Source organism: Solea solea, chromosome 1 (genome assembly GCF_958295425.1).
Source record: "Solea solea chromosome 1, fSolSol10.1, whole genome shotgun sequence".
NCBI classification, from domain to species: Eukaryota; Metazoa; Chordata; class Actinopteri; order Pleuronectiformes; family Soleidae; genus Solea; species Solea solea.
Window position 1 is genome coordinate 38,777,779 of NC_081134.1, and position 24,572 is coordinate 38,802,350.

The following is a 24,572-nucleotide window of genomic DNA, read 5'->3' on the forward strand; positions in this document are numbered from 1 at the left end:
TCCTTCGAGGTAAGGGGTGAGGATAGAGGATGTCACTTAGACTGTAAAGCCCTCTGCGGCAAACTGTGTTTGTGATGCTGGGCTATATAAATAAAATTGACTTGACTTGACAGTGTATTCACTCATACTCTTGTGTGGTGGCACTTGGACTGTGTGTCTGTGTTATTCCACCACTACAGAAAATATTGCACTTTTTCTCCCACTTATCATTTCACCCGAGGTGTATTTCACTTGTCTATCTCTCATGAAGTGATGAGCTTATTTGTTAAGACTAAAGCTTGTGCCAAAAAACTGTCTTGATGATGTCTGACGGTGGCACATTCAGCTTCTCTCCTGAACTTTCATTGAGTAAATGTTTGAGGTGAACTGCGAGGTTATTGTCTGATGTTTCCCATGTCTTTGTTCCTTTCTTCTTCCCCATGAATCAAATCATTACAGAGTTGTGTTGTGTCCAATTGGAAGGACTCTACCCTTATGTTGGAACCAACTGTACTAGCTCCATGTGCCAGGGATCATCAAAACAAACATGCAGGCAGTATCTGTCAATCAAAGACTTCCCTTTTTTAAGTACTTACAGGGTCTAATCCAAGGCCCTTTAAACAGTCATGCAGAATTTTGTAATACGGCTCGTGAACAAATGATCCCGCTGAGTTGACTTAACTGATTTTGTTTCATTATCCGTCTTAGGTTTTCTAAAGGGCATCGTCACCCCGCAGTGAGAGTGCATCAGTTATATTACGTGGGATCAGGTCGTTTTTATTCAAAAGGCTTTTACTTAATGATGAGAATGGATATTCAGTGATTGGTCAAGGGGCAAATGTGTCGCATGAAGGAAAACAAGACAGTCATGAATGTACTCAGAGTTTGGTTTGCTTGACACAGCCTTCAAGAAAACGGTTCTTCAAAACTTGCTTTTCACTGAAATGAAGTGTTGAAAGTGTGATAAGTGGGTTCATGTTTTCTCCTTGGCCTATAATAGATATGATCTCACGGGCAGGAGCCGCCTTTGCTCTGGTGTCTTTGTGATGACGGGATAAGCGAGGATATGTGAATGTCAGGCAGGAAGAATCAGCACCTGGTGGAGACGAGCGTATAATGACGTAGCAGATTGATACATTACAAGAAATTCTGATCACCCTATGGATATAATCAACATTCATTTGGGAGAGTCCGTGTTGATGGATTCAGTAGTTACGCATCCCAACACACTCTCTCCAAAACCGGATTTGATTTGTGTCACATTTTCACAATTGCAAATGCACAGTTTTGTCATCCAGGTGTGTGACTTTGTGACTTTGTGACAGGTAATCGCTGGTTTTGTCTAAATGACGTGAGGTGCAGATTAAACACCCCTGTCCTGAGAGCAGCGTCTCTCCTCAGCAATGGCCTGTGAAGAAAAACATTCACCTATCCCACTAGCTGTTCCTTCAACGCTGTCAAGACTCAGCTGAGACCTGGTGCAGAAACAGTCTGGAAACATCAATCTGACTTGCATGTCGTAATTCTTATCTTGATTCACTGTTCCCAAGTGTTGCACTTACCCTTCAGCGTGTTTGGTTTGACGTGACGCGCATTGCTGACAGATTTTTTATTTTATTTTTTTTATTTTTTTAACCACCACGAGTGGAGCAAATGTGTCAGCTCCTTGCAAACAATGTCTCTCCACTTTTTCAGTTTGAAGAAAACCTTCAAAGGTGCAGGTGCAGAGAAGATTGAGTTTCTTTTTTTTCCTTTTCTGGGAGCTGTCAAAAGAGCAGACAATCCACAGAAGGGTTTATGTGTTGTGCAGGACGTGAGAGAAGAAGTCAGGAAAACAGGGGAGACAAAACTAGTCTGTAAATCCCTCTAAATGGTCTGAATTCTGTCGACGTCTGATCCGGTCACGTTGTTCACCTGCTGTCCTTAACAACAACTTCCTTGCCTCCAGTCTGGTGCTGGAGGAACTGAAAGGACTGTTGTTCCTGTTTATCAGCTTAGTGCGGAATTTACATTTTAATTGAATGCTGATGTGTGAGCCAAACTGTACTCGCTAAGTCACCAGAGCCCCTCAAGAGAAGCAACTCGGCGGTTTGAAGTGTGAGTCCAGTGAAGATGACAGCCAGTCAGAGGCGCTCATGTTGACAATGCAAAATCCAAATGTATGTGCCAAGATTGCCTGTTCTGTCATCACCAGGAATGTTGTTGGGTTTCGTGTGCGCAGAAATATCACAGAACTACAGCTGGGCTCTATGTGTGTGTTCACATTAGTGTGTTTTTTTTTTTTTTTTTATTTCTTTGAAGGTGCCAAGATTTTTCATGCTTCCATTGCCAGAGATGTACTTAGAGCATGTGTGTGTGTGTGTGTAGACAGCAGGGAATTAGAGTTAGAGCCCTTTTTCTCTGTGTGTGTGTGTGTGTTTCTATCTGTCTGTGCCAGAAAAGGTCAGACACAAACACTGACCTTGTCAGGACCAGTACTCCTCCTGAAAACCAAAATCTGGTTCTAATGAGGCAGAACCTAATTTCTGAGGAGATGGTTAGGGCTATGATTTGAATTGTTAAGGCTAGGGTTGGCATTAACGTAGCAAAGTAGGACATCCATGACATCAAAACATCAAACTATAAAAAAAAAAGACCATATACATCTGTATTTTGGACATGTGTTTTATAGTTTGATGTTTTAATGTATTACCTCGCTAACTACCATATACTTAACTTATTGTTTTAGATGAAGTAAAAAATGTATAACTGGACACGTGCAAATGTCAAATCAATGTTTTCAGGGAGCTACAGAGCAAATATTATTGTTCTTATGTCCAAATGAATGCAAGTCAGTGCAGAGTCCTTAAAAGTATAGCTGCTCAAACCTGTGTGTGTGGGCATGTGTGTGTGTGTGTGTGTGTGTGTGTCTGTCTGTGCTCTCACATCACTCACAGATCAGTGCTCTTTCATGCTAATTAAGATGGACGCATCCACACTCCTACACCATCTTTGATGTATTGTGCAAGCCAACTCCTCTGAGATTCTTTTTAATAAGAAATGAGATAAAAAAAAAAAAAGACATGATTCGTCAGCAGCACCTCTCCTTGGAATATTATATCAAGACATTATAAGAGCACACGTTGTGCGTATACATTTCATTTCGCAGTACAACGTGTTGGCTTTGTCCGTATTTGGCCCAGACTAAAATAACAGCTACACCATGAAATGGTGCCCTTATGATCCAAAGAGTGCGTGATATACTGAATCTCAAATAGTCCAATGCCTCCTTTGTTTGGCCTTTGTTTTCAAGTGAAATGTCTCAACTTCTTTTAATGGATTACTATAAAATTCAGAGCAGATATTAATGTCAGGATGAACTGTAATCATTTTAGCATCCTTATCATCTGGCGCCACCATGAGGTCAAAATTTAAACTGGTCCAAAGCTTCGGTCTCTGACTTTGTTGTCTTTCGTGTTTGAGGCTAAAAAGCAAATGCTTGTGTGATATCACACCAAACTAAGATGATGATGGTAGATGTAATAGCTGCATAATTTATTATGTTAGCACAATCACTGCAATTATCCATAAGCCCTATAGCACCACATTTTAGATGTGAGCATTGTTTTTGACTCTTAATCTGTGGTTTTCAGGTTCAAATTATCGACTACTTGCTTCAGCTTTACTTGGGTGAGTAACTTTACTGCATTATCCAATTAAAAAAAAAATACTTTAAGTCTCTTTAAATCCTCTGCTGATGCAAGGCAGCATATTCAGTAATTCCACACCGTTAAAAGAAGTGGGATTAAAGCTGCTGCAAACTTTGTTTACCTTTGTTATTATAATTAGACTCAATTGAACTTGAAAATGTTACGTCTAATACGTGTATATACCTTTTACAAGAGGAACCAGATAAATAAATGTATTTATTCTCTCTCACTTGCACTAGTGTGGGTGGCTGAAAAGTTTAATTACGAAGCTAATATCAGTTATGATTATTTCCCGACTATTGCACCTGCAGTCTTAATTCAAGTGTTGCTGAAAACAAACCGAAAAGTCAATATAGCATAAATTGAGTGACAGACTATCCCAGCCAGTTTCTAAAAGAAGCCATGATGATTCAGACTAAGTGCATCTGGTCTGACCTTCCGCTCAAATTGCTTCAACTCAAACAAACACGTGCTCTGTTCTCTGCATCAACACAAATGTAAAGTAAAGTTGTGGTTATGAATGTTGCCAGTGAAATGGTAACTTCTGCAGATATTGTTATTCCCCTTGATTAACTAAAGTTATGAACGCCAAGAATGCTGAATAATCTGTATCGCAGCCGCCACAACAATGACCCAAACCGCGGAGTATGAATTCCATCATGTCTATTTCTATACAAATTATATGACAAGCTGCTCGGAGAAAACACTACACCTGTCACACCACAGCCTTTGATCTCGTGATGATGACCTCTTTTATTCACTCCTACTCTTCTTCCAGAGCCCAGAATAAGACAGCAGAGCAAATCGATAGCAGCAGCATCACCAAAAACCTGTGCTAAAAATGTGCTGTTATTCTGTTTTTTTTGCGGAAAGTAAACTTAATAACAGGGCAAGTAAAGTACAACTCGTCCTTCCTGTACATGAGGCTTTTGATCAACTTTCTAGCCGGGCAAGTCGGGGGGTTTATCGGCGCTATCCTCCTCCTCCTCTCGCTTAGATGAAAAACAATGCGCTTGATTCCATTACACAGTAAATCCAATCTCATGCTTCACGCTCTGTAGATGAGTGGCAACAAAAAAAAAGAGAGGGAATAACTGAGATGACATGTTGACACAAATCCAACAATCCCTTGGGTGACACCAGCTGGTCACCAGAGTACAGTTGAGGGATTCTGAGCAATTAACCAATCAATTAAGGGGTTGATAAGGTCCCCGCACAGCTACAATGGTGTTACATGTGTTATGTGAAGTAAGAATGTGCACTTGGCTCGATAAAGCTCCAAAATCTGGTTGTGTTTTCATTTTGTTGCCTATTCCAACTACGAGGTCACACTTGGGAAATCAGCACCTGTCCTGACGTCCTGAGGGAAATCGTTCACTTGTACAATCATGAAATGATTAGCATTTAGCTGCTTAAAATGTAGAGTTTGACGGCAAAAAAAAAATGTCAACGGTTATTATCATAGAGGGCAATAAAACACATTGTACTTGGACGCAAGCACATGGAGATTTGTGATCATGACTGGACTGAGAATGAGTGTCTCCAGGATCCATTCCATTACCGTTGTTGACTCTCCCAGACATCTGATGAATGCCTAAATTAATAATGGATCCAGAGGAAATAAATATTTAATTCTTTAAATCTGTTGCAAACAGCTCATAATATCCACTGATCTACCGCCTGCGTGATTCTCACAGCAGTGTGATGCGCTTAAAAAGCAACACCAAGACCAAAACAAACTCCTTATGATTTTTTTTTTTTTTTTTTTTTTAAATAGTTGGTGTGGACGGTGAATTTGGAATGTCTCTGCCCTAGTTAGGTATATTTTATAATTAGACTGAAGAGAGCGTTATGATGTATTTTAAAAGTTTAAAAAGTCTTACTGCAAAGATGAAAGGAAAGTGGAAAGTTTGCCATCAAATATTGCATGTACAGTTAAATGGTACATTCTCACACCGTGATATCTCAAAGACTCCAAGATGACTTGTCATTAAAGTTCACCTACGTGCTTCTTGTGACAAACAGATCATTGACTTTGGTGATTCCAATCCCAATCATGATCTTAGCAGAGCTAATCAACTGTGATATATTAAAGAGAAGATTTGCCTGTTTAACTTAACACTGTAACCTTGTTTTATTTAAGCATTTGAATTTTTGCACACCTCACACATCCAATACATTAAATTACAGCAGTCAAATGACGTGTGATAAATCCGAGTTCAGCCCATGACCTTGGAAAATTCTGACTTCTGACTACAAATGGGTTCTTTCCCTGTGTTGGACCAGTAAAATGATAGCGTAATAACCTATGAACAACAAGAACTACAAGAATGTTCTCTTTGTTTTAATGAAGTATATTTTTGATAAAACATGTCATGAACAACCTGCAATTTATTTCAAGTTATAATCAAGTTTAACATTTCCACATGTGCATTACAACACATAGATTCCAGTGGATCAACAAAGGCACACACATTTATCCACAGGTGTCTGGAAATGAAAAAATTAGTATTTATTTATTTAAATTTCAACAAATTCACCCTGTGGGCTGGATTGGACCTTCTGATGGGCTGGTTCTGGCCCGCGGGCCGTACATTTGACTGATACATTTAGAGTTTCCCGGAAAAGCTTCAAGATATATACAAGGCAGTAGTTGTTGACCTGTGTCCCCACTTCTGATTACCATAACCAATACTCAGAATGTATTAATTAGGAGACTTCATTATTATGCAGCGTATACTGCCCCACTTATTACAGCCATCTGTCTGTTCACCAGAGCATGTTGTTTTTTTAAAAATGTTCCTCCAGCATGCAGTGTTGCTTTTTCACTTCAGTGCAAGACCACTCACACTGGCCTGTGTCATTATAAACTGCCTGTAGTCTCTTGTTCTCCTTTGAAATGCTGTTTTTAGAGGCACTTTACTTCACATGAGCCGTCCTCGCATAGTTTGTCTAGTGTTTCCTGACTGAAGTGTTCAGACGTTTGCTTTCATCTTGTCCAAAGGTATGCCTCAAAGATGGGGAAAGGTCAAAGTGACTCCCAGAGGGGGTGTGTGGGGGGGGGGGGGGGGGAAGAAGCACGTTCAAAGCCAAAGCAAGAGTCTCTTCCTTTTTGTAGACTGGACTAACTTTCCCATTAGCCAGCAGGTGCTTCCATCTTATCGACACGTCTTGATGGTTCCCGTTTAACTGTGTGTAGACGGACAGACACATGCTGAGCTCAGAGAGAGAGAACAGTCTGTCTCTATACGTATTTATTGTTTTACTTGTATAGCTATGTTGTCTTTGATAAATGGGAATGTAAACCACCTCCTCCTCACAGAATGGTCCAGCACTGACTTCTGACCTCTCCAGGAGTGTAGGCAGTAATTGAAATTAATTAACTTGTCCAAAGTGAGACAAAAACAATTATCCAAGCTCCCCTTTGCTTGTCAACGAAGCTGGTTTCTCAGGAGAAGAATTGTTAGCGTGTCAGTCCTTTGCAGCTGGCTCCTACGGGAGATGTGTAGAGATGATGGATGTCTGTATTTCCGATTGCCTCCATTTTAATGAGTTCCTCTGCCATATTGTGGGCTCTTAATAAACAACAGGATCTGCATTAGTGAGAATAATAAGAAATGATATCTCCTGCTAATGAGTGTGATTATTATCAGTTAATGCAAGTTTCTGCTGCTGCTGTCACATTAGTTGAACGTTGTACTTTCTGTAATGGGGCAGTTTGTGAAAGTCAGTGTTCTCTGAAGGATACAATAATCACCTCCGTCGTACACAAAGACAGTGTTTAACAAGAGCATGCATGATTTACTTTTCCAAAGCTGTTCACTTTGTGTATCTGTCCGACTGCCAGATTTTTGACACTTTTCCTTTCTGGTGCTCACCAAGAGAGAAAAAAAAAATCAGGGTTTCAAAAACTCTGGCGTCAGAAAGGCAGCGCAGCGAGAGAAACCCACACTTGATTTCCTGTGCACACCTGCTTATAGTACACCGTGATTCACAGGAATACAAACTCTCTCTGTGTGGGTCTAAGGTGTGTTTGGTGTCTGCATGGGAGTATGAAAAGGATGGAGACAAAAGAGCAAAGCGGTGTCACACACACATCTGAAAGTGTGTGCACGGTTGTTCTCTCGCACGTTAATCAGTCTGGTGTTTGCAAATGTAATATTAGCGCGCATGATATCTGTGCCCTCAGTCAGACGCGAGAGAACAGACGGTTCTTTGCAGACAGAGGCCAGTGAAGTCACTCTGAAACATAAGACACTGTTGAAAGAAACAAATTGCCTCTGCCGAGGTTGAAATTGGAGTATTAATTCCAGTTTCCTGAGAGGATTTGGTCAGTGTTTATGTCCCACAGGGAGACGTATACACTTTATTTCTCTGCTTAATCTGTGATGTATCGACGTAAACCTCCATTATGGGTGAAGATGAAAAGGAAAGAGAGTGGTAGTAAATGTACCAATGAGATTATATTTTAAGATGATAGCCTTGCCATCAGCTTGACAAATGTAGACATACCGCAGGAGCCACATGGTTGTCCTTGACAACTTAAAGCTGTTAAACTTAAAATTTGGAAATCACAGTACACAGTCGATGGTAGTTTTCCCCACTGTTGCTCCTCTGGATTATATGTATCTTGAGCACTTACATAAGTGGCTTTATTTTTCTATCCACTTAGCCATGGGAAGCTTTTGGCCTCTCAATACCTTTTTAAATGGCTTCTGAAAATTTCTGACAGGTAATAAAATTGCTTAGCTCAGATGAAAATCAGCAGCCAACACTCATTGTACTATGAATGGTGAGCGCCATGCCCAGCAGTCACACATATAATTTTCCTGTACAGCCTTACCCTCTCCATTTTGACATTAATTAATATGAAGCTCCAAACTGCACACTGGGCCAAGACCTCGTGCCTCAGATCCTTCAATTCCCATGACTGCATTTCATGGAGTTCATCTCTTCAGCCCTTAACTTTGCCCCTACGCTAATGGTGATCGGAAAAAAAAAGAAGAAAAAAAAAAGTACAAAAGAAGAGGAGACAAAAATTCCCACCATCAGCCATATTCTTTTTGCTATTCATCACTGGCCGTAGAGGGGAGGACAAGGACAAATACGGCCAGCCAGAAAGTGGGCAGAAAACAAGAAACATGACCCTGCTGGACTCTGGTGCTGCATTTTATTATCTCTCACAGTCCATTCATTATCTACCTTTGGATGTACTGAGCTCCACAAACACTCCATCATACCCGTATGTTCCATTGTGGCAGGACTGTGGTGGGCAGACCCACAAGCAAACGATAAAGATGGAAAAAAAAACCTTCAGAGAAGCTGTTTTAAGGACGGAGACTATCACATTGATGATGTTTACCACAATCACCATCGTCCGTCCGTTAGCAGGATTCCTGGACTGATGACTGATGAGTACTGGACTGAGGGAGAAGTCGAAAGAAAAAGGAAAAACCTGAGGTACAATGTAACTTCAGTTCCCTCCCTTGAAGACAAACATGATAAATAACAATAAAATACCAGCAGTATTAAAAGTAGCATACTTACGATAACGCATTAGAATTTCAACCTGTAATCAAGTCTGTTTCCTCTTGGAGTGCTGTCCGCCCCATCACAGACATATTCCTGTCACACTCTGTGACAGTTACAGCATCATTGTCCAATCCTTCCTCCCATGGTAGTGAAAGTAGACGCTGTGGAGTCCTGGCACGACAGGACCTTGGATGCTGCAGCAGCAGGGGCGCAGTAAGGCTGAGTAAGCCTGAGAAATCTCATGGCTGTGGCCCCACTGCAGCTTGGTATGGCTCATTGAGTCTGCAGGTATGGATCAAAGTGAAGAATGACTGCAGTCGTCCACAGCTGGCCAGCTTCTCACTCTCTCCCTCTCTTTCACACTTGCTTTTCATGCCTTTCCTCCATCAGCCCCTGCATGTCCCCGCTTTTATTCCCCAGCGTCCTTCCTCCTGGGAAATTACCAAAACATCCTCGTCTTTCTTACTCACTCACCCACTGACGCACCTGTACTTTCACATCCCTGAGTCAGTCAAAGTGGCATTCCCTGCCCTACAAGCATGTGTGAGCAGATAGTCAACCTTCACATGCAAGACTTTTGCGTTTTTCCGTCAGTGAGTGTGTGTTTTGCATATTTCTAGCAGTTTCTGGTTTGCTGTGTTTCTGAGGATAAAGCAGTAGAAGATGGATGGATGGATGGAGTTGATGTGGGCTTTGGTGTGGCAGTGAAACTGTGTGACAGATGGCACGTTTGAAAAGATTTGGGGCATTGTAAAGTGTTCAAATGAGTTTTGGCCCCAAAGTAAGGGCTTTTGCCTGTTGTAAGTTCCCCTCATCCTTCTGACACACTGTGCAGACGCACTTAATGTGGACTTGCGTCATTACACGTTACATATTCATAAGAAAAGAACACAATAATAAATAGACGCTCTAAGTGAAAAACCTCAAATTAGTAGTTTGTCCTCGCTCTCATCTGCTTTTCCCGCCAAAGTACTTCCTGGCAGCAGCCTGCAGAACATCTGTCACTACATATTTAATCCATTGTAGGTTGATTAACTGCATAATGAATGTGGTTAAATGTAGATTTTGATTTGGCACTCGCTGAGATTAGTTGGTAAGTCCTAATATTTGACTCTATTGTCTAACGTCAAGGTAAATATGTGGACTTTCTCGACATTTTTAACATGCATACATGTGTTTTATGTGCAGTTTCTTTCATTGTGACAGTACTTTGCTCGGCTGACACAAAAACAAACACTTGTTCTTCAGAACGCAGAGACATGACTCACTGTGCAAACACTCGCGCTCGCTCGGTGACAATAAGAACACGCTCAAAAACACACCCGACTGAAATCTTACAGGTAAACCCAGGTGAAATATACAAGGCTGTTTCTGAAACAGATTTTTCTTTTTTCTTTTTTTTTGTGGGTTGCCTGGCAACTTGAATTAGTTTGGCAGACATCAAACAGGATTTGCTGAACAACAAAGGTGGACACGCGCACACAGTTGTGTGTCCAGACTTTCATTTCATTCACATTCATTGCATGGAAACTGACTCTGACCTTAATCACGACTACTCTTACTTAACCTTCCCTTGAATACATGTCTTCACCTTATACTTTTGTGTCCTCATAGGGTCTCATCAGGATTTAAGGTCCCCAGGAGATGGGTAATACCATCACAGTTGTACTGAGGGTTTAAATGATCTGTCTGAGGCCTCCCATTTACTAATGCACACTCACAATCATCCATCTATAACGGCTCGCTCAATTTTTTTAACTTGTGCTGCAGCATCGACAGCTGAAGTCACTCTACAGTCCAACTGTGGATTAAAGCTTCGGCCTCGGGCGAGTAAAACATCTATTATAGACCTTTACAGAAGAGTAAACCGGAGTAAAAGAGAGAGTTAAATGCCTGATGCACTGAAGTATAGTTTCTGGAGGTCGCAGCACTTTCAGTCGCGGGAACAATTTTTTTTTATTGCTGATTATTTACCAGCAACTTGACTCAGTTTGCGATATCACAACTTTGTTTTATTGTTTCCTTTAGTTTCTTAATTATTTGCCATGCACTGTCAGCGCCTTTGGCGAGCCATATCCTCGCCCAATCTGTTCCCACCCTTTCAGGAAGCAGATCCGCTCCTTCTGTATCTCCCTGCGCAGCAAGACAAAGGGAGAGGTTACCCACGCATTTCCCCGAGTTGTACAGAGGCCACGTGAAATGTAAATCTCAGCTTTATTTTCTTCCCATCGCGGGGAGCTAAATTTTTATGAAAATTACCTGATCTGAATTTAGATGCGTGCACACACAGGAGCCGGCAAGTAATGAAGAGGCGGATCAACAGGCTGCTGTTGACTCCTCTATATGTGTCTATCAAGAAGACAGACACACACTTTGTGTTCGCAGGCCTACAGCTGTGTGTGCGGCACTCGCAGGGCTTTGGAGCTTGATTGAGGTTGTGCTCATTCACCAAGGGATAAACAGGTAATTGAACTGGGGATGTGTCACCAAAATGCACAAAGGCACAGAAACACAGCACTGTCACTCTCTATCATCCCCCCCCCCCCCCCCCAGCACACACACACAGGTCTGTGCAGCTATTCTTCTCAGGACATTGCATTGACTTCCATTCATTTGGACAGCCTGAACATTGTGTTATTCCTAACCATAATGAGTTCATGCCTACCCCTGACCTTAAACTAACCACAATTAAAATCTCAGCCCTAAACTTAAAGGCGACATAGACCGGAAGCTCCAATTAACGCTGCTTTTGTGTGTGTATCTGCGTCATTACCTCCTTTATGAAACCCTAAAGTTTCAGAACAAACAGTTCAGCCACTGCTGAGAAAATAGGGTTTTATTGTTTTCCTGGGACAGGCACTTCCGTTTGCTGATGTTGTCATCAGCAAACCACACCACTCCTCTCACCACTGTAGCTCCTCCTGGTGCGGACACATCCGGTTGCGTACATTCAACCGCAGAAGAAGAAGAACTACTCTTGTTGAAGCTGCTGAGATGCAGAGCATCCACCGCGCCAGAGTGGGGGAGCTGCGTATCTGAGAGCTGACGTAATAATTTCGTCACTTCCAGGTACATGGCCAATCACAGGACCGTGGGAAAGCTCTCGTTGGCTGGCCAATCACAACACAGTCTGCGTTCTGGGGGTTCTGGGGGGTGTGATATTTCAATCGGCTCGTTTGCAGCGGCTAGGAGGTTTTTCACCATGAAAACACGTTAATATATGTAAGTAGACGAGCATTCAATGTCACCTTTAACAAGTTCCTCAGAAATTGAGTTCTGCCTCATTTGGACCAGGTTTAGGACTACTGGTCATGACAAGGTTGTCATTACATTGACTTACATTCATTTCCTGGAGAATTACTCTAACCTTAACCAACATGTCTTCACTTTAAAATGTAATAATTTATGTTACGGGGACTTGCATTCCGTTCCCCTAAGGAGGACAAGTCCCCGTAATGTGACTGTAAACAGATGTAGGTCCCCACAACATGAGTAAAACCTGGGACACATTTACACACTCAAACCCTTAACCAAACCCCAATTCTACTCCCTAACCCCAAAAAAAAACAAGTCTTAGCCCTCAAAAGGCTCTTTAAGGATGATGAAGACCTGCTAACAGCTTCCACACAAACACACACACACACACGTGCTGGTTTTTCAGTCATAGTGAGGACCCTCATAGACATAATGCATTCCCGGTCCTAACAAGGGCCTTTCTGCATTGAGTTTGCATGTTCTCCCCGTGTGTGTGGATGTTCTCTGGGTTCTCTGGGTTCTCCGGCTTCCTCAGTCCAAAAACATTCATTGGTTAATTAAACACTCAATTGACCACAGGTGTGTGTGTGTGAGTGTGAGTCACATCAGCTAGCACTGCAGAAGCCTGATCACGACCCATTTATTTGAATCAGGTGTGTTGGAGCAGGGCAGTGGGTTCCCAGGATCAGGATTGAGAAACACTGGTCTAGGATATACAGAGTAGAGAAAGAAGAAGCAGCAAAAAAAGAAGGGAAAAAAAGCAGTTTGAATCCACAGAGCAACATAAATGCACAGTGGGGTGAAAATGTCAAAATAGCCCCAAGTGTCCAAAACCTCCCTCTCATCCCACTTGTAGCTGCTACACTGTAGTTAGCGGCGTGTCTTCTTTCTCTTCCTCCCCACCTGCAGGACAGCTGTGCGCCGCTGCCACGTCTCTCCTCGCGGTTGGAGTGGACGCGCATAGTGGGGGTTCACTCCTCATCCACCAAAAAAACCCTGCGCGTGAGATGCGCAGCTGTGACTGAGAGCAGCATTGGACACATTCACACTTGCACTCCTCTTGGCTCTTTGTGCACGAGCACTGGCTGTGTCAGTTGAAGGGAAGTTTTTGTGTGAGAGAGTGTTTTTTTTTTCTTCTTCGGTGCCGTTGCTGTTTCACGCACGCGTCTCTCTCTCTCTCTCTCTCTCTCCCTCTCTCTCTCCACAGAGCGGAGGCATATTGTCTGAGGCGCAGCGCGACAGTGCGGTGTCCGATTACAAACCGTGCGCCGCGGAGCCCCCGGCACAGAGCGCTCCACTGTGGAGCAGAAATAGCACACAGCGCTCTGGAGGCGACGAGAGACACACACACACACGCAGACAGAGAGGGGGAGAGAGAGCGCGCGCTGTGGAATCACTGCAGAGAGACGGAGTTTTTCTCGAGGTCCGTTTCTGACAAGAGGACAATCAGAAGTGCGGATATTTCAGCAGCTCCTCTGTAATTCGCGAGTCCCCCTCACCACTCTGCTCTCCGGGTCAAGACGCGCAGCTTCAATCCCTGCTAGATGAACGGGAGTTGGACACCTCACTTGGTGAGTCAAAACGCATTTTATTATGGGCTGCATGCGCACAAGCTTTTATTATAAGATACTGTCCGTGTCAGGCTCTTGCAGCCATTTAGTTTGTTTTCTCTCGCAAACAAAAGCAGTCGTTTTTGCTTCTGTCATTTGGGATATTTACAGAGGTGACAAACATTGGTGCAGTGTTGGAAAATGCCTCCGTCCTTCACGAACCTTGCACGCGTCCACAAATCCAAAATCTCGCAACGTAAATATTAGTTTTAGAAGTTTCTGCATTTTATTTTGCGGTGTTTGGCCACTTGGTGGTGCTGGCAGAGTGCAACCTTCACCTGTTTGAGAGCTTCCATCAAACCTTTATATTCAGCAAATTCTCTTCTCTCTTCACGTTTTCATTTTTTTGCCTTTATGTCCACATTCTTTCATTGATTAGTGTCTTTGTCATCACGAGCAGCCTCGGACACATAGGTTGTTTTCTTGTTCTTTCGCTGCAGTGCACTGTGAGAGAAACATAGAATTAGACACATTAAAATAACTTATTTTCAAACACAATAGTTTCCTAGAAGATCCCATAGTTTTTTGTTAGTTATTGTATATTTCAGACAACGCTGTGTTGGCTGGATTTGTACCTGGTTTTATGTGACTTTTAAGATGTGTGTGTCTGTTTAAACCCTTCATTGTGTTTAAACCAAAGGTTTCACCCTGTTTTTAATATATGATTGAGACACAGTAGCTACGTGATGTTTTATACGATGCACATATCTTGTACAGAATAATACTAGAATTTTACATCACAGCAAGGCATTCTTCTTTTATTTAACACATCCCTGTATGAGTACTTTTGACCTTCAAACCATAAACCTCAGACTCATACAATGGTTGAATCAGAGCCAAGACGTCCTTGAAGGTTTATGCCTAACTGTAGTTTTTTTTTTCTTTTTTATTATTTGCACAGAAGCTTTATTTGAACTTTTCCTACCTCCCCACCATTTTAAACATACAGCAGCAGCAGCAGCATTTCATTTTCACAAGAAAAATCATCCTGGCAAAGTATCACTTTTACCGTTTGTACCCGAGAGTGTTCAAGAAGATTAGAACGAGTGCACTGCACAATAGTGGAAGCTAAAGCAGATACAGTGATGTACGTATGTCTGTGGCTTCATGAATTCAGTTGCCTCCCAGTTCGCTCTGGGCTCAGTACCTGTCTCTTCACATCCCTGCAGCAGGTTACTTTTTTTCTTTTTTTTTTAAGAAAACATGCAAATTTGTACTCAAGCACAGAGAACGTTGGTTTCCATTCTGTTGGTATTAACACAGTAGCTCTGGAGGAGTTTAATTTGTGCTGGCGTTAAGGATCCACACGGCATTTAACTGATACCGTCACCTTTCTCTGATTGTTTTTGCCCGAGTCCTGGAAGAGTGATGTGGCTCGTCCATCCCATCACACGTGTGCTCACGAATAAAAAGAATAAATAAACGTGCCCCTTCATCCAGATGGTAGAATCACTTTGGACTCAGACTGTGTCCAGGCCTTTATTAGATGTCGGATGTTAAAATCCCTGGGGGGGCGGAAAAGGGAAAGAAAAAGAAATGAAAAAGAAGTACCAAATGAGAGTGAGAGGGATGGAGTGAAAGTGTTGAATCAAGAAGAAATCATGCCTTTCGGCCACAGTGGTCAATTTCTGTTGCAGCTGAAGCTCGAGAGAAACGCTCCATGGAGAAAAACACCATTAGAAGTGCAACATGCAGCGTCATTGGTGACTTGGTCAGAAAAAAGAATTTTTGAATAGTAAATGTATTGGTAAATTAACAACGTTAAAGGTAAATACTCTGCTTTTTTCATATCATATCACAAATGGTGTCAGAAAATCTTGCAAATTAACTCTCATGGACACTCACACATTTCTAATGTTTCATAGACTTAACTTTATAGATGAATTGACAAAACTGTTTTGATAAAATATTCATGAATACTTTTATTACATTTTATGTAAATATACATTTACATTTAATCGGGCTATTGATTCAACAAAACAAGGAAACTTCATCTGCTATTTTTAGACTTTAGAAAACTATGACGTGTTTTACTTTTTTTCTGACACTTTATGGATAATGTAAGAGAGCAGTGTTAAATGAAGAAAAATGGACAGGGAAATCAATGGAAGGAAGTGTTAGTTGCAACCCCAGAGATCATTTATGGATTCATAACAGAGATGAGCAGCAGATCCAGATGAGGCCGTGATGTTGAAGCCAGCGACACACTGCGGGGCCACATATGATTAGCGTGATTGATATTTGTGCTGTGTTGGGAGTTTGCCTGAGCGCTGACACAGAACACCAGCATAAACATTGGTGGTTATGCTAAAATTTCACCATGAAAATGGCCAAAGTAGCCCCAGCGGGCTGTGTGGTCACTATAGAAACCGAGTGAATGACAGGCCCATTGTCGTCGACCTTTGTGATTCGGCGTCCCCCATGGGGTCAAGCCGTGCTGGGAGCGAAAGTGAAAGGCATTGTCATGCACGTGTAAACTAAACAGCCTTTACCCTGTGGCCCCTCTGTGCTCTTCAAGGCCCTTTGGTTACTTATTTATCTGACACCAGCAGGATGGGGCTCTGGGATTGTTTGACGTTGTAACACACGGCCTCACAAAAGATCCGATTTTTATTGGCTGTGAATTGCACGGACGCACTGATTTTACAAATTCTCCTCAGTGGATGATTTAATGCTTGTATGCACAGTAAATTGTGAGACTCAGGCAATAGCTGCAGTTGTGCTGTACTTCCCAGCTCCGTTCACTACCACAAGCTATTTATACATCACAACCACTTTGCCATTATCTCATTCCTCCCCTTGTTCCTCCTGCCACTCCTGATTTGAAGATTGTAGTAGCTGCGGAGGAGCATCCCACATGCTGGAAGAGACTGGTTCAAAGTGTTTTTTTGAGTTTATTTGTTTTGCGTGAGTGGCATCGTGTTCAGATTTATTTCTGACCCATGCCTATACACACACGAGGGAATGTTGTCAGGGTGGAAGTCCACAGTTCGTTCTTTTCTTCTCCAACAACCTCACATTATGTAGTGAGGTGGTGTGAGGTTGCTATGGCTACCTCAAGGTTTCCTGCAGGGGATTTGAGTGCCAAACATTCACAAAGGAAAAGAATAAGCTGGCAAAATAAAAGTTTATCATCCATGCTATTGCATTTTTTTTTAAAGGCCAAAGTGTCATGACAGTTGCCATAGAGATTGTGAGGAAGTTGTCAAGTGGGGATGCACAGTGCAAGCATTTGTTGATCATTCTCACAAAAGGCTGGTTAATGGTTATGTCGCTGCCATACCGATGGTGAACCATAAAGTTAGGTCGGCGGTGTAAAGTGAGTTTACTGCTGCACAGGCACAAAATGAAGACTGATTAGTGGAAGAGGTTGGAAATGAAGCGCTAAAAAGTGCATGTGTAGAAACACGGGAAAACGCGCCTGCATCAGTGAGAACATTCTTGTAAAACAGGCAGGGGAAGCTGTGGTAATTTCACACTGCACGCTAAAGAGCAGACACAGCACAGAGGCAGGTGTACGGAATAATTTGAGCCCACAGTGCAGCGGCTGGAAGCTCAGTACTGATACTCTATGCACTATTATTTCTGCCACTTGGATCTGAGAATGAATATCTGTGGTTTGAGTAAAACATCCAGTCTCATGTCTTTATGTCAGAGGGAATTAGCGCTGCTCAACCACACTACATTGACGCTGTCGCGCTCCCCACAACAACCTCAAACTCCACTCAAATAGCCAAGGAAATCTGTCTTTCACCCAAAGATGCAAGCACAGGAAGGAGAGACAGACTCTATTTGGGTCACGATTAAATAATCCCCAAAGCCTCTTTTTCACTGGGGATCGAGCCAAGAGGATGTTTGAAAGGTTAAACAGAGATGGGCCCAAACTTCTGTGACAACAGGAGAAGCAATTATTGTGAACTTGGAGTTTGGACGTACTCCTTTTGCACTTGCAGGCGAGCAGAAGACGCGAGAGAGTGGGAGAGGGCGCGAGACGATGTGTAATGAGTCAGGGAAAGAAGAGGTGAAGAGAGGATCCTAAATGAAGAGATTGAGGCAGAAAGAGTGAAGGGGTTTCGCTGGACTTTGTTTATTGACCGAGTGTCACGGGGCCATTTGAAGGGTGAAATAAGTCATGAGTTGTCACCAAACACACGGACACACACACACACGCGCACACACTCCTGTTTTTTGTCTCCAGGCTGTCACCCAGCTGTATTTCTCTGGGAGATGAATGAGTGTGAAGCATGAATGAGAGGATCATTTGATAGCAGTGCTCAGCTCGTATATTTCTCTTTTATGGGAGCTTCTTTTTTTTTTCCAGGCTGCCGCTCGTACCTCTGAGGTGAGAGCAGAACTGGACTGCTTCCTGTGAGACTCTTGACACCCGCTATGTATAGTCGCCGCTAAATTAGCAGCCTGCGCCTATTATTAAAGCAGGCGCACCGTGGCATGTGCTTTCCATGTATTTATTCATGTGGTGTTTTTCATACTAGCAAAAAGAACTAAGTCTTTCATGGGTCGGAGTTTTTCCACTCCTCGCGGGACTCGCGCTGCATCTTTACCGAGCATATCATTACACGATAAGAATCTCTTTTGATGTGTTGTGTTGTGTCAACTATCTTAGCAATATTGCCATGCAGCAAACAACGGGAGAAGCTCTAATTCGTTCAGGAAGAGGATATAAATACGGAAAATCCTTTAATCTTCAGCAAATGAAAACATTTATCTCTACTTTGAAATCATTACGAAGGGGTAATCAGAGAAATACCCTCAAAAGCGGGTCGCAAGAGGCGGCTCCCTGCCACAGATGAATGAGAAAACAAAATTAGAGTGCTATGTCCCTTTTATTCAACCCTATATAAAAGTTTGCGATACCATCTGAAAGATAATACGGCCACTACATGTATTTCAGCCTTGCAGGAAAAAAATGGGAACGGAAGTGAGATATGGAGGGAGATTAGGGGAGAGATATAAAAAGAGACAGGGAGATCAGACAGAGCAGATAGAGGTGAAAAGATAAGGACTAAGGTTTCCCAGACAAAGAGGGGAGGTGTCTGCATTTTTATGGAAAAAGAAAGGACAAAAGAAAGCAAAAAGGTGAGGAATTATGAAGAGACAGAAGGGCTGATACAAGAGCTGACGTGCAGTCAGCCTGGCTGAGTGGGTTTGAGAGAAATTGTTAAATATATACGAGCAGGAGCTCCTCCCGGGAGAGAGAGAGAGGTCTTGCTGAGGCATCTGTCTGCTGGATTCATCCGTCAGTGGTCTCGATAGACGAGAGGACAGAGACACTGGCGGGGCAGGACAAGGCTGGGAAGAGAAAAGCAGGCGCAGGGAGCAGGAGGAGCAAAGATGAAGGAAAGACGAGTGAGCGGTACAGACGGGACAAATGAGAGAGTGGAGGAAGAGAAAAGAAAATGAAGGCGGTGAAGGAGACCCGTCTCCCTCACTTACGCGGTTTCAATTTGACGCACTCTTGTAAAGGAATGACTTGTAATGGAACTCGGCACATGTAGTCAAATGCTCTTCTTAGATGTCATTTGAAAGTACTTAAGTCCTACTCTGTTTTTAAATGTTAATGCTCCCATACGATACTATTCATTTCACTGCATTTATTTAGCAGTCGTCGTCCGTCTCAAACTAGATTAAAGTGTTAAAAACACATAAAGGGCTTTTGGTGGATTATACACAGGTTTCCATCTCTTGTCGCATCGTTCAAGGGAAATGTGTCTCCTTTTCACATTGCAGATGTTATTTAAGTCATAGCCGAGAGAGTTAAAAAATTTCTCTACATTAAAATGCCAGATACATTATGATTACCCAATATTTCTCAAAGTTCAGACTGTTAAAGAAAATCCCCTCCAGTTATTTACCACATAATACTCATTACATGACACTATCTTGTGACCCTTTGTCTGGGCAGCAACCCCGGGTTTCGGATCCCCTGGAATAAAGAAGATAATCTGCCTACCGCGGGAAAATGCTACTTATGCACTGTTGCATCAGTATTAACATTCAAATAATCTCATGAATAATAATGAATCACTGACAGGAACCAATTTTTTTTTGCAGAATCCGTACCTTTACTTTTAACTCTGGGAGTATATTAAGCTGATATTTGCTGAAGCATTCTTTTGCTGAAGTAAGTAAGTAAGATTTGAATACCCAGGACTTTTACTTGTAATTGACGGAGTAATATATTACTTAAGTGGTCTGAGAACTGCACCGGGGTTGCTTAGTTAAGCCTGAGAGGACGACTGCTGACACTGCTCATGGCTGTAACGAATAAAATAAAATGAAATGCAACCACATCTGCCTGTTTTCCATGTAAACGATTTCCTCAAATGTCAGAAATCAATAGAAGTGAACATCAGTCACAAAGAGCAAAGATGGAGCTACAGCAGTTGTTGTGCAGTATCACCTCTCACTCCCAAGGAAACTACACTTGCTTTTAACTACAGTTGGTGCATTAATAATGCAGCATGCATTTACATAGTGTTTCACTGAGGGACCGCTGGCTTCATTGTTTGTCTGGAACTAAACTAATGTCCTTGAAAGGAAGGAGCAGTAAAAAGCTAGAAACAAGAAAGCAATCTTGTGGTCTTAACGGTGGAATGCTCCCGCATGCACAGACACACACACGCACACCTAGTGCATTGTCTAACACACTCCAGACATGGGACTCCCATGTGTCATGCCCTTCAGAGTTCTGTGTAGCGCAGCAGTGTGAATGTGTAGTCTACCTCAGTCGTGGATACAATGCCGCCTCAGTTCTGAAGGTGAAACCACACGGAGGACATGTGGTCTAATCTAAACCACGAACAGTGAATAACAAACCACTTACTTCTCGCGCTGAACAACATTTCATTCTTCTCCGAGTAAACCACCGAGAAGAACGAGCGCATGGTTCCCAAACTTTGGCTGTCTGCCAGCCGCTAGCCCCTTATTTTGATGAGTGCACATTTACAGTGTTTGAAGTGGACTTGACTTTTATTTTCTTTACCTCCGTGCATGTGAAGTATAATGGTCATTTGGAACAGAATACCTTTGCGCTAGAGTGGGAGTTTGGGTTCAAAGGAGGTTTTGTTGTGAAACATTAGGCCTATTACAAGTCTAGCCAGGTGCTGGACTTTGGCGATAACGATATCGTTTGCTGAGAAGATAATGCAGTTATTCTGAGAGTGTCTTTCTTTCCCCTTAAACAGTGCTGGTTGGCTAATGCGGTCGTCTGATTATGCTGCTCGTGAAACTGGAGTGTTTCTGTTCTCCTGCTGTGGCTCTATTGTGTTGCAGTGAGTTACGTTCAAGGGTTGTGCTGACTCGCTGCCTGCGCTTCCTCTGCTGCACTGCCCTGTTGGGACTGGAGCGGACTGTTAAAGATTCTCTCAGATGAGATGTGCCACCACCTCCACTCACACCTCCCTCCCCACCTGCCCACATCCCCACCACCTTCCTCCTCTCGACTTTCTCGCTTTTGCAGTAAAAATACAAATAAAAACCAAAGCACCAAAAACACACATCCCAGAGTATGCACGCATTTCAAGGTGTTATACTCTGCTCAGTTGTGTGGTCTTAACAAAGCTGAATGTTAGACCCTGGAGCGCCACGCAGTGTATATTTTACAGAGAAACACAGAAGGATGAAATCGACAAATAAATGCTTAATAGTTAACCAAAACAAAGCAACGTAGCAGCAAAAATACCCAAACATGTAGTGTACAAGTACTTAGAGTTTATTTATATGCTCAGGTGCGTGCGTGTCCGCCCGCTTGGAGTTCAGCAAGGTCACTCTAAGCAGCGCAATGTGAAGGATTGTGTTTCACTTTCTCAGGAATGAGTCCGCTCCTGGTGGCTGACCTCAGCTTGACTAGACATGACCCTCACCGTGACCCCAGCCACCCCCACTGCTGCCCTTTTAAATAGCTACATGTACAGCTGTGGGGGCGATTGGTGCATACATGCAAAAACACACATGAACACTGTTTTACTGCTAGTTGTGACCGCAAGGGACAGGATAATAAAACAAAAAAGGCATTATCCCTATGGCAGACTCTCACAAATGCATCGCTTTAATGCTTGACAGTGGGAAGGCCCGATGCTTGGTGGCCTTTGGAGAGCAGTGTCAGTCACGGCTGATTAAGTAGCAAGACTTTTTTAACCTTGCTTATTGATGTGGTGTGATGTGGTGTCGGCTGTGTCCAACACTGTTAGGGGCCCAGACAAAAAAACATCAGCAAGAGGGAGAAAAACCTTGAGTTCCGTTTGAGCTCTGTGCATAAATGTGATTTGATTGGCAAGCACCTGTGTTGGTACATGTGCGTAACATGTTTCGATTGACCGGCACTCAGGAAACATTTTTCAACACTTGAAGCTGCTCCATTCAAAGTGAATGAGAAGCGTTTCTGTCGATGCCCCCACTGCGTACCTGTGCGTTGGCCGTTAATGAAGATAAGTCAAGATCATTTCAATTAAAAAAAACAAAAAACCGAACACTGTGCTGTTGTTTTGGACTTGAGCCTTTACAGAACTCCAGTGAGGGAGGGAACTCCTACACACAGGATACATTTCCTCTGAACTTGCCATATCACAACACTTTGTTGCAGCGCTTTTGTTGTCATTAAAAATAAACCTCTGCCCTTCTGAGACGAGGGCCCCATGGCATTCTGATCTCTTCTGTGCTCCGCGCTCCTCCCTAAAGGCTCTTACAGTAGAAAAGGTCCACCCCCTCCATGTGGCGTCAGTTATTGGTAAAAGGGGGTAATCTTTCCCACAGGAACAACGTATTTCTATTGAATTTAGAAAAGTACACCAACAGGAGTCATACAGTATGACACAGAGAGAAAATGAAGACACCATCAAGCTGCTGAGACTCGGAAGGTAATTGTGTGAGTAAAGGTTGTTGATTTTGTTTCCTGTTCACTGCTTCTGCTGGTGTTAAAAGCACCTGAAATATGTTGCAGGAAATCTTCAAGCCATTAAGAATTGTTTTTAGGGAAAGGGAATGTGTACACCCCCCCCCCCCCCCCCCCCCATTATAGCTCTAAACCTCCCACTTACTCTGCATTGGAAAAGATTGTGCAATATTTCATTCATCCCCAGAGGGAAATAACCATTTTTTTTTTCAGTCGCCCTCCTCCTGATGTGGAAGGTCGCAGTGCAGGGATAGGATATAGTTACTTACCCAAGGACATCAGGAATATTTGTTTTCAGTGTAACAGGCACTGTTGTGTGTGTTAATGGCCAAGAAACAACAGTGCTGATGGTTTCCAGGAACGGTTTTAGTCCAAAACACCCACAGGCAGTGGCAGGTCTCATGTGCACACGGGATTCCACTGTAAGCAATCATTGTCGTCGGCGGAGCTCCACACCCACAATGACTCCCCCGCTCCCCATCTCAGAGCCCCATATATCATAATTAACATTTTCTCATTCCAAATATACGTTTCTTCTTGCCTGTTTTTTTTAAAAGACGTGAGATCTTTTAGTAATTGCATGCAGATATGTGCACACATGTGTGCTCTTACCCAGATTGAGCACTCCCTCATATATTTAGGGTTCATCAGTTTTTAACTGAGGCAATTACAGTAATTGACAGGTCACATTTTCCGCCATTCACTGTGTGAACTGAAGCTGCAAGGTGTTCGCAAATAATACTAATAATCAACAGAAAAGGGGGGAAAAATGTTCTTGATAAAAATAGTCTGCATCAACATCTCACTGTATCGTGCGGTTCCTGCGAAGGAGGTAAATGATGTTAATTGCAGTGCACAGTCACATGATTTACCGCCATTGTTGTAAAGCAGCAGTAGCAGAACGTAACATAAAGAAATAATTACACAAATCACGCTGTTATTTCTGCCACAGTGGGTGCACTATAATTTAGCCACACACCTAATTCAGCATCTGGTCCCACACAGTCAGCCAGTCACAATTACCTGTTTCTCCCCCCTTTTTCTAACACATCCAGATCCTAAAAACAACCAACCCCCTCATGCACTCGGTACTGAAAGACTTGCAACATGACGGTTTGATAAATGCGGATCATTCAGCCGTATCATTGTCTTTAGGGCACAAAGCTTTCTCACGCTTTAGATGCACAACTGCGACGGTATGGCTGTCTGGTATGACATGGACAAAAATAAAGAGTACATTTACGGCAGCGGTGGGATAATAAACGATGGACAAAGTGGATGTACATCCAGTGCATTTGCAGGTTAAGAAGTATTAAAAGTTGGAGTTCAGCACACCTGGAGACCACATGTGGATTTCTGCACCAGTGTCCTGTGTTGGAAAACGCCACCGTCATCATTTTAACTGAGGGTGGAGGAGATCATTAAGTCATTATTTATGTGCTTTCTGCTGTTTTATCACCTCCAGACACAGGCTCACAAAGCAGACACCCACCCTCACAGCCTCAGGAGAATAACATAATTGTATGAGGCAGCTCAGGGGTCCCGTCTCGTAGAAAAAGTGCAGACATTAACAGTCTGGCTCAGTTGTAACCACAA

General features: G+C 42.8%; 1 protein-coding gene across 2 annotated transcripts in view; it reads left to right on the forward strand.

Annotated features, from left to right (window-relative positions):
• The first annotated feature begins 13,372 nt into the window (after positions 1 to 13,372).
• The window catches only part of sema5a (sema domain, seven thrombospondin repeats (type 1 and type 1-like), transmembrane domain (TM) and short cytoplasmic domain, (semaphorin) 5A), a 125,342-nt gene continuing 114,142 nt past the window's right edge, over positions 13,373 to 24,572 (forward strand). The window contains exon 1 of one of the 2 annotated variants that reach the window (XR_009239874.1): positions 13,373 to 14,026. The gene's annotated coding sequence lies outside the window, so the exon portion shown is untranslated. The remainder of the gene's footprint in view (positions 14,027 to 24,572) is intronic. The other variant, XM_058624140.1, reaches the window with a different exon arrangement.